Source organism: Taudactylus pleione, unplaced genomic scaffold (assembly GCF_031769625.1).
Source record: "Taudactylus pleione unplaced genomic scaffold, aTauple2 ptg000093l, whole genome shotgun sequence".
NCBI lineage: Eukaryota > Metazoa > Chordata > Amphibia > Anura > Myobatrachidae > Taudactylus > Taudactylus pleione.
Window position 1 is genome coordinate 26,378,705 of NW_028284495.1, and position 11,361 is coordinate 26,390,065.

Consider the following 11,361-nt stretch of genomic DNA (forward strand, 5'->3'; position numbering starts at 1 on the left):
TTTATACAACAGATCCCAGAAAATATGATTCATGTATTTTTGAAAAACAGCTGGGACATTGCTTAATCCGAAAGGCATAACTAAGTATTCGTAGCGGCCATCTCGAGTGTTAAAGGCTGTCTTCCACTCGTCTCCAGATCGGATTCTGATTAAATTGTAGGCCCCGCGAAGATCTAGCTTAGTGAAAACCTTTGCCCCTTTAATCCGATCAAAGAGTTCTGAAATCAGAGGTAGAGGGAACCGATCCTTGATGGTAATTGAATTCCGGCCTTGGTAATCGATGCATGGTCTCAAGCCTCCATTCTTCTTTTTAACAAAAAAGAGACCAGCTCCAGCAGGTGAGTTAGACTTTCTGATAAATCCATTTTTCAGGTTCTCTGCAATGTATTCAGTAACTGCCTGGGATTCGGGAAGTGAGAGGGGAAAAATTCTTCCATGATGTGGGACTTTTCCAGGCAATAAATCTATAGCGCAATCACACTCCCGATGAGCAGGAAGCGTCTCTGTGGCCTTTTTGCTGAACACATCTCTGAAGGACTGGTATGGTGCCGGAAGCTGATCTTCCGAAGAGACAATGGAGGTCCGAATGATGCGATGAGGTGGTTTGACAGATAAAATAAACAAGACCCTTGGCATTGAGAACCCCCATGACAGGGGCATGCTTGCGAAGCCAAGGATGACCCAAGTTAACAGGACTTTTGGCTGTCGGGAGGATATAGAAAGTTATTGATTCTCGATGAAGAGCCCCTATTTGCATGGTGATTTCTGTCATCCGTGAGTGAATGGTAGCCATGGGAAGTTTATTTCCATCCACGCCATGATACCAAAGGGTTTTTGCAGTGGCATGCTAGCAATACCTAACTCTTGGACCTTTTTAGCCATGATGAAATTGCCATTGGAACCTGAATCTAAGAAGGCTTTGACTTCTTCAAAGGAATTTCCCATGACCAGGGTTACATCGATGGAAAACTGGGAAGTAACTTGGTATTTTGGTGTGTATTTCAACACACCTAAACTTACCACCCCTTGATCATTTAGGCCTTCTCGTTTCCCGAACGCTTTGGACAGCCAGAGAGAAGGTGGCCTGATTCGCCACAGTACAAAGTTTATTTTTGAACCTCCTTTCTCTTTCTGCGGCAGGAAGGTGAGATTTCCCAACTGCGGCAGAAAGGCGAGATTTCCCAATCTGCATGGGTTCTTCTAGAGACTCAGTAGGTGCCGTGAATCGTGGAGCCAGCTTAAAAGTGAAGCGACGAGACTGTTCCTATTCTCATGCTCTCTCTCTGTGGCGAAGGTCTACTCGGATACACAAGGAGATCAAGTCGTTCAAGGAAGTTGGCAATTCCCTGGATGCGAGGACATCTTAAATTTGATCCAACAGTCCCTGCAAAAATGCAGCAACCAAGACTTCATTGTTCCACCCCAACTCTGAAGCAAGGGTTCGGAACTGTATGGCATACTGACCCGCAGATTGGTTCCCCTGTTTCAGCTGCAAGATGGCTGACCCTGCGGAGGATACTCGCCTAGGCTAATCAAAGACCTTCCAAAAGGCTCTCAGAAACTCGCCACTGTTGTTGACAAGCAGATCATTCCTTTCCCACAATGGAGAGGCCCAAGCCAATGCTTGACCTGACAATAGCGAGATTATAGACAAACGGAAGAAAAAGAAACTCTCTTGTGTGAGCACTCTTGATAAATATGGATAAGGGGGCAGCTAAAAATATAAATTAGCCCCTAAAATATAACTTTTAATGAGAGCAATTAAAACGATAGGTCATCTATATATTGATGACCATATCTGACCCAACAAAGACATTTAAATTACAACATATAACACAATAACAATGGCATTAAATCAATACTGTAATATTCTCTAATAGAGATAAAGAAGCAAATATAATATCCTCCTCAATGGCGAAATATGAAAGAAGGTAATGTTATCAGCATTTCAATAAAGAATTAATGAATTAACTGCATACTAGTTTGTGTCCTTTTTTTGCATCATTCATCTGACTTTTACGTATGGAATCAAAAATAGAAAAAGTCTAGTGATGTCAGTGGGAGTGATTTTGGCTCTGATAGAGCCAAAATCACTCCTGGCCTTGCGGTTGAAAAACCCAACCGCAGGCTTTTGCTCGCAATTTCGATGGTCGCGATGGTCAAGACCATCGCGACCATCATCCTGCACGCTCATATATGCTGTGGGTGGTGACCCACAGCTATATGAGCGTCCAGGAGGATGCTCCATATTAATGGAGGTGGGCCCTGATTCAGAGCGAGCACTCTGGTCAGAGCGCCCGGCTCTGAATCAGGGCCTATGGGCCTGATTCAGAGCCGCTCGTTAACAGCAGTACGCTTGTTGCTTTCCGATGTTGAGAAACCGCGCATGCGTCGGTGTAACACTGCGCATGTGCCTACGGCATATTGCGAGCTTTTTATGTCTCGTTCGTCAAATAGCGTACAGGAAGTGACATGTCAAATGTGATTGACAGAACAGGGCGTTTTTGGGCGTTGACGGGGGTGGAGATGGAAAAACGCAGGCGTGGCGAGGAGTTTTTGGGGCGTACATACATTATCAGATGCGAACGTCAAATGTGTTCGTACCAACTCATACGTCACTGGATGATCCTCTTTCAGTTCAAAATGCTCGCACAGCTTAGGGTCTGGATTACTCGACCACATTGGCGATGGCCTTCTCCTCCGTCCCGGCACTCCACGATGTTGCATTGATTAATCACGGCTTGTCAGAAAAACAATGTGTTGTATTGAAAACCGGCTTGGAATGTGTTTTGAAATCAGTTTTTTGTGTTAGCACAAAACCGTACGCAGGTGTAAATCATAGCTGCTAATGTCAGGATTACACAATCAATTAGCGTACATTTGTGGGTGTTTTGTTTTGGATTGATATTTGGTTTTTGGGCTATTGTAACAATAATGTCATCATGTTTGTGTGTTTTTTTCAATTTTGCTTTTGCCTGGAGAATTTGCATCCTTATGTAAATTTTAAAACGTTCCTTAAAGAGCCCTTTTTTTTTTTCTGGTAAAATTTTGGGGGAGCTCGTTTTTGCCTTGTGGGCCAGGATTAAATGTAAACCATTTCTACAATAATGTCAGAATACAATGTCGAACATTTTTTTCAAATTTATTGGCAAATAAAAACATTTTCATGCACATTTTTGGCCCAAACATTTTTTGGCAGTGTTCTTCCCAAAAATTTTTATAATTGTGCAAACATAAAAGGTATGGAAACGTAAAGCTAAAAATTAAAAACAGAAAGGAGAGGGAAGTTTTGGCCAGAAAGGAATATGGGGCAAGCACAGAAGGAGTGTGGGAAAAGTAGCCAGTGCTGTCAATGTTTTTTCCCCCGTTTGGCAGGGGGAGGGAGGGCGCCAGACCGGGTCCGGGATGTCATCGGGCTGGCCCGTCCAGAGGCAGATGTTGTGGCCTCTGGACTAGGCACAGGGCTTGGCACATTTGGAGGATTGGCTGATGTTGTGCCAGAGGTGGAGGATCCTGATGTTCCGGCAGGAAGGGAGGTCGGCTCCACCATGTGCTGGCGAACGAGCTGCTCCAGGGCATTGGCGATGCGGATGTTGGCCCTGGTATTTTCCGCCAGGGCCTGACCAATGGTCACGTTGGCCGCAGCATTTTGCTCCAGGGCCTCAGCCACCCGTACCAGACTGGCGTCCATCCTCTGCAGAATCTCCGTATGGAAATCCGATTTAAAATTGAGTTCTGTGAGGAGGGACACTGCCTGCGAGGGGGATTGGCCTGGACTGGCTTCTGCAGGGTCCTCAGCCGGATGTACTGGTTCCTCCCCTGCAGAGCCAGCAGAAATTCTGCGGCCAAGGCTCCCCTCTGGAGCAGACTCATCCGCCTGTGTCTCTGTTGGAAAAATGAGAAAAGAGTCACATTAGAATCTACATATTGGCACAATAACATTTCAGAGTTGGTGACATCACAATATTTACCTTGGACAACATGAGGAGCCGCAAAGTCTGGCATGTCCGTATCCATGTTGGACACGCCAAACACCTCCACAGCCTGCACACACCCCTGTGCCAGCTCTTCTAAATCATTCAACTCCAATGACACAGGGGTGGGACCCCCACCTGTCCCCCTTGCATGCCTAGCCCTGTCCGCCAGTTTTTGCTTCAGGCGATATTTGAAGTCGGCCCATCTGTGGGTGGAAATTGGAACCATTATCCTTTTGATTTAAATGGGTTTTGGTTTTAGGGGGGGGTCAAGTTTTTACTTACCGCCGTTTGACATCCCGGGCTAGACGGACATAATCACCCACCCTATTGACAGCAACGGCTACCTCCTCCCACATTCTCCACTTCTGGCTTGCACTCATATTCCTGTCTGCCTGTGGCAGGATGTCCACACACTTCTGAACCAAAACCTCCATCTCCTTTCTTGTGAATTGTGGCTGCCTTTTCTTTTTGCCAGCTTTGGCCGGAATACTGGGCCCAGCAGCCTCTTCCATGTCATCCTCCTCACCTATTTGTTTAAATGTTAAGAATTTTAAGCTTCACAACTTGCACTATATTATGTTTCAAATTAATCATTGTTTTGAAATGCCTGAAATACTTACCGCCAGACTGTTGCCCATTGTTTCCCTGGTCTGTAGCCATGTCTTATCTCCAAACAAGAAATACACCAGAACTTTTTTGTTGGCTCGTGACGTATTTATACATGCGTCCTTATTTTTCGGCCGCATCATTGATTGTGCGTTCCTATGATCCCTCCTTAATTTGTGCGGGAAACTAAACACTATTTATGGCTTGGGGCGTCTCGAGTCGAGGTGGCGGTTGTTGATTGTTGGAGGTTACGTTGGTCGGAGTGGATTGTTGGCGGGTTTTGGATTTGGCGTTGGTGGGAGTTGTTTTTGGTTTGTCTTTTTCTTTATTTTTTTTCCGTTCGCTTTTTTTCTGGTGGTTTTTTTTTTGGCGTGTATTTATTTGGTAAGTTTTTGCCCGTCTAACTTTTGTTCAATTTGTGTCTCCTTCTTTTCCTGAATTTTGGCTCGTTAATGTTTCCAATTTTCGCCTTTGTTAGGTTTCTTTTGGCTCTGCCCCAACGACCTTTTGATCCGGAGACTTATATATTATCTATTGGTAAGTTTTTTTTTTCACTTGGTTATTAAATGTTCATGTTTGTATTTACGCAACTTTGTTTGACCTGACACTTTTAACCTTTGGTTTTGTTAGTCAGAAATGTTTGAAATAATTCGTGTTTTTATATCTGCGTATTTTTGGACTTGTATTTGCGAACTAATTATCGCATTTTTAACTGTTTCTATTGTGACTTGTATTTGCGAACTAATTAGCGCATTTTTATCTGTTTCTATTGTGACTTGTATTTGCGAACTAATTAGCGCATTTTTAACTGTTTCTATTGTGACTTGTATTTGCGAACTAATTAGCGCAATTTTATCTGTTTCTATTGTGACTTGTATTTGCGAACTAATTAGCGCATTTTTATGTTTCTATTGTGACTTGTATTTGCGAACTAATTAGCGCATTTTTAACTGTTTCTATTGTGACTTGTATTTGCGAACTAATTAGCGCATTTTTATCTGTTTCTATTGTGACTTGTATTTGCGAACTAATTAGCGCATTTTTAACTGTTTCTATTGTGACTTGTATTTGCGAACTAATTAGCGCATTTTTATCTGTTTCTATTGTGACTTGTATTTGCGAACTAATTAGCGCATTTTTAAATGCTTATTTAGACCCGTTAAATTGGTTGTGTTTTCCCTTTAGCATTTGTTTAATACATTTGGGCCCAAATTGAGATAGTCTGCACACTGTTGTTTTGCTATTTGCCCAAATGTGTGTTTCTCCCCTTTTATGTTTTGTCTTGCACCCAATTTAGAATCCAAAATGCCCACCCTAAATTGTTGCATTTTTATATTGTTATTATTTATAGTTTGGGCCAATCATGACAATACCCTGACATGTAAGCATCAATGGATTGTATCATCAAGCTAAGTAAAATTCCTTTTTTGGGGGGGGAAAAAAGCCTTACATTCAAATCTTGCCATTTCAGGTTGATCTTGGTCGGATTGTTCTGGCCATGCTCCCGGAAGCCGACCAACCTCAATCTCGTCCCAGGCGTAGGCATCGTAGGCATGCAAGGCCCCAGATATATCGAACACGTGTCACCCTTTTTGGAATGCCCGATGATGAGGTGTTAAGACGCTACCGTCTTCCGCCCAAAATCATCATAGACACTCTCTCATTAATAGAGAGTGATCTTGAGCGGCAAATTGACAGTCCTACAGCAATACCACCACTTACGCAATTTATGGCGGTGTTACATTTCTGTGCCTCAGGATCGTTTCAAACAACGGTGGGAATAGTGGCGGGAATCTCCCAATCCTCCTTTTCCCGGATCCTGAGGGCAGTGATGGAGGCACTTTTCAAGCACCTCCATCATTTTATTAAAATGTCTTTGGATATGGGTGCCCTTAGTGTGGCCAAGGCCAATTTTTACCAAATAGCTGGCTTCCCACACATCATAGGGGTTGTGGATGGTACTCACATACCACTTCAGCCTCCAGCACGTCTGGAGGCCATATTTCGCAACCGTAAACACTATCACTCCCTGAATGTAATGGTGGTATGTGATGCCTCCCTCCAGATCCTGTCCCTGAATGCAAAATTACCCGGAAGTGCACATGATTCATTCATCATCCGGCAATCAGGGATATGGCACAAATTAAACAACCTACAAGCTGGTGATGCGTGGCTTCTGGGTAAGTGGAGACCTTTAGTACATAACAATTGTAAGCTTGATACACAGTGATCCTGATGTTGTCATTTCTTTTTCACAGGAGACAGTGGCTACCCTTGCACGCCCTGGCTGCTCACTCCTTATTTGGCTCCCACACCAGGGCCACAAAGTAATTTTAATGCCGCACTTACAGCCACCAGGCAAGTGGTGGAGCGCTGTATCGGCCTTTTAAAAGGCCGATTCAGATGCCTCCACCGCTCTGGTGGCAAGCTCATGTATTTGCCGGATATGGTTTCGAAAATTGTGGTCCTGTGTGGGATATTTCACAACATCCCCATAAGGAGTGGTGTCCCAATGCAGCCAGAGGATGCCTTACCTGCGGATGGCCCCCCCGAGGTTGGTCGGAGGTCAGTATGTGGGGGGGCCATACGCGATGATGTGGTGGCCAGATATTTTAGGTAATTATTGGCAACACAACAGTGTTTAGACACAATGTGGTAATGATTTTTTGAGAACATCTAATTATTTTCTTTTTTTTTCACCATCTTCTGTTTGATTTCATAATCTTTGGAACTCCAACGATGACTACTTCCTGCTACCCTAAAAACTCCTTCATGGGGACACATTGGAAATATATTCTGGAACCCATATTGCAACACAACATTTGTGGAATCATGTTGGCATGGTCCTTCGTCAACCAGTTCTTGATTTTTCTTTTTTATTTTCTTTTTTATTTTCAAATGTTGTTATATGGGTTGTATTTTTGTTTATCACTGTGTGTATTGTTTGTGAGTGAACACTTTGTTATTTTAGTTATGTTGTGAATAAATGTTTTGAGAGTGTAATTTTGGTAATTTTATTGACCATTACAAGCAAGGGGTAATCCTGTAATGACGCAAGTTGAGCAAAAATTTAAGATGTTTTCTGGGTCCAAACCAACACCAAAAGGAATCCTGTACAATCTGTTGGCTTTGTAATCTCGGCCTAAGCAGGTTGCCCCCAAATTGGAACCTGTAAAATGTAGTAATATATAAATTGTCAAACACAAAAAAAGGCCAATCAGATTGTTACTGTTAGGTGTTTCTTGTGCCTGTTTTCCTACAAAATACAACACACAATCTTAGTGACAATAATTGCAAATACTGGAAGAGTCTCCTTATGTCAGTGTAAACAATCTCAGATTTTGAAACAAAGAATGAGACAGAACGTTAAGATTAATTTGTTAATTTAGAAAACTATTTTTAACTGAAAACAAAAAATGAGGGGCTCTGGATGACCGACATATGGTCAAGGACCACCAGCAGCCCGATGATGTAGGCACGCATCCGTTCAACACATCCTGCTAATTCCGCCATACGCCTCTGTTCCTCTGTGGGTTAGAAAAGTGTGGGGCTTAATACATCAATAATGAAACCACATTAAAAAACAAGCCAAACAAAGCTAACCAAAAATGACAATATTGTGACCAAAAGCAGAATTACCCCAAAAATACCAAGGCCCCAAAAATGGTCCCCACAAAAATGACAAGTAAAAAAATCAGATTCGGACAGGTGTGATATGTGTATGGTGAAATCAGCAGTAAAAGGTAAAGACAAACAGAAATCTACAACAAATTCTCACAAACCACACAAAAAAAGGCACAGACACAGGATTACATACCAACAGTTTTTTCTAAAAACTAAAAATACAAAAAAACATACCGTTCACAATAACGCCCGCTCCAGAAGCCACTCCCTCGTCCTCCTCGGAGGTGCCTACATTCCCCAACGAGGTTGGCGGGGTGATTTGGGACTCAGGGGAGGGGGTAGTTACAAGAGGGGTGGTTGGAGGAGAGGGGGAATTGGGATGGAGGGGAAGGAGCCCCGAAACATCCTCCACAGGGTCTGTGCAGGCTGGGGAGGAGGGGGAAATACGGGAATTTTGGGGTGTTGAGGTTTGGCTGGGGGTTGGGGAGAGGGGCCGTGAGCGCCGTCTTTGACGCCGATGATGCCGTAGTCTTCGCTCTGCCCCTAAAAGATGGGAAACAAATTGTGGTTATTTTCAACCCAGACCTAGTTAAACACTAATTTTTGACAACACAAATATGTAAACATGGCCATGCAGATATGAATACAAAGAATAAATAGGCCATGCATGAAAACATGGCCATGCACATATGAGTACAAAGAATAAATAGGACATACATGAAAACATGCACACGCAGTTAGGGCCACAAAGATAAACATGAAAACCACAGTCACAAAAACGTACTTTCCACGATCTGCATGCAAAAGCATGCCAGCAAGCGGGGCGTCCGCCGTTGCAGGTCGGACCACCTGCGCTCCAGCTGGCCGATCTGGCGGCGTGAGCCGAAGGAACGCAGGCGGCCACGTACCTCCGCATATGCGGAACGCTTTTCTCTATTTGTGATGGGTGGAGGCTGGCTGGTGATCCGCCTGTCCATCACCTCGGTTAACACCAGCAGCTCGCGCCTGGTGAATGCCGAGGCTCTCATGATGGCAATGGTGTATTTTCTAAAAATCATTTTTAATAAAGACCCGAAAATAAATTTGATTGGCTAATGTATTTGGGTAATTAACAGGACCAATTCTATTGGTTAGTGTATGAGTCATGTGTTCGACAGGGCCACAAATCTCTTGAGAGTTATGATAGGCTTGATGCAGTGACATGCGTAAGCAAATTTAAATAAAGAAATGAACCCAGGAAAATATGCGTGGTTAAAAACAAATAAAACAAATGTTTAATTTGCTCTAACATGTATTTTGACAAAGAAAAGCGAATGTTTAAGCCGTACATTTTTCTGCGGGTAAACACAAACACGGACAAGATTAAAGTTTATTGCATTGTCCAAAAAAACCAAACCAAAAACAATTAAGCTAGTTGAAATATTGATTGGCACGATACGATTGAGGGAGGTAGGCAGAATAAAGGAGCAGGTAATCGGAATCTGACAGTCCCACTTCCGGTTTGTACTTGTGCGTGCGTTCCCTTCAAGCCACTTTGGGGATGTACGCTCGCTATTTGGCACGCTCGTTAGTTAGAGGAGGGGTCAGTAGAGTTTGGGGAGGATGTTTAGCTGCGTTCGAAAATACGAGCGAGTGCTTGAATTTACATATGTGTGTACCTACGCCGAACGTACGAACGGCCACTTGCGTCCGGGTCTGAATGAGGGCCTATATTCCTTATCACATGTGCACACACATACAAACTAGGGTTAATTTGTGTTGGGAGCCAATTAAACCACCAGTATATTTTTGGAGTGTGGGAGGAAACCGGAGTACCCGGAGGAAACCCACGCAAATACAGGGAGAATATACAAACTCCACATAGGTAGGGCCTTCCCTGGAGTACATCTGTACGTCCGAATGTGCAAGGACTTAGATGTCCACTTTCAGTATCTACAGATGCTGCAAACGTACTTTGCGTTTTATAACTAAGTATACCCCAACCTCCCGACCGTCTGCGAGACACTGCAGCACGTGGGTGGGACAGCAGGACAGTGCCCGGAAAGAGGGACTGTCTCGCTGAAATTGGGACATTTTGGAGGTATGTATCACATGACCTTTGCCAAAATTCTCACCAGGAATGGAATCGGTATGAAATCCCGATGTCGAAAGCACGAATGCTGAAGACCCCGAACGGGGTGGTAAGTATACTAGCCCTACCTCTCTCCCTCCTAACCCTCCCTTTTTGGTGCCTAACCCAAACCTCCCCTCAGTGGTGCCTAACCCTAACCCCCCCTTACCGCACCCTAAACCTAACCCTCCCAGGGAGGTGCCTAATCCTAACCCCCACTCACCGTAGCCTAACCCTAACCCACCCTGGGGGGTGCCTAAACCTAATCTCCCCCGAGGGTGCCTAAACCAAAGCCCCCCATCCCCGCAGAAACTGCGATACTTACCGGGGTCCGGAAGTTTGGTATTCCGGTGTTTGGGTTGCCGACGCCGGTATCCTGATCTCCTTCGCCATTTGGCCAAGCGCCGGGCTTCCAGTGTTGGTATTTCGGTGGCTGGCATCCCATCCGTCGGCAATTTAACCACATCCCCAGGAACATCTTTCCATAACCAACATATAAAATACTGCGTGTCCAAATCCAAATAGTAGGATTCTGAGGCTGCCACTTGTTATGTCAAAGCTCCTGTCCTTTGGATGGGTCAGAAGCAGTGACATGCCATCTACCTGGTACTGCATGTCTTATTTGATTTTTAAAACTGATCACAATTTTAAATGTATGTATTAACTTCTGGTGTGTGTATTAAAAAGCTTTTAAATACTACACTATCATCTCTATTTGTTTTCTCTGTGCTATTTGTTATGTGGGTGTGTTCTAGAATTATGACCAGGAACATTAACACCTAGGAGCAATCCGATAAAGATATCGAGATAAGCCTTCAAACAAGTTTGGGTCCTGTATGCAAAATGTATATAGTTTATGAGGAGCATATATGAATTGGAAATACTGGCCCTCATTCAGAGCCGTACGCTCTGAGCAGAGCGCACGCTCTGAATGAGGGCCGCCCTCCATAAAAATGGAGCGTCTTCCTGGACGCTCGTATAGCTGTGGGTCACCACCCACAGCCTATACGAGCGTGCAGTTTGATGGCCGCGATGGTCTTGACC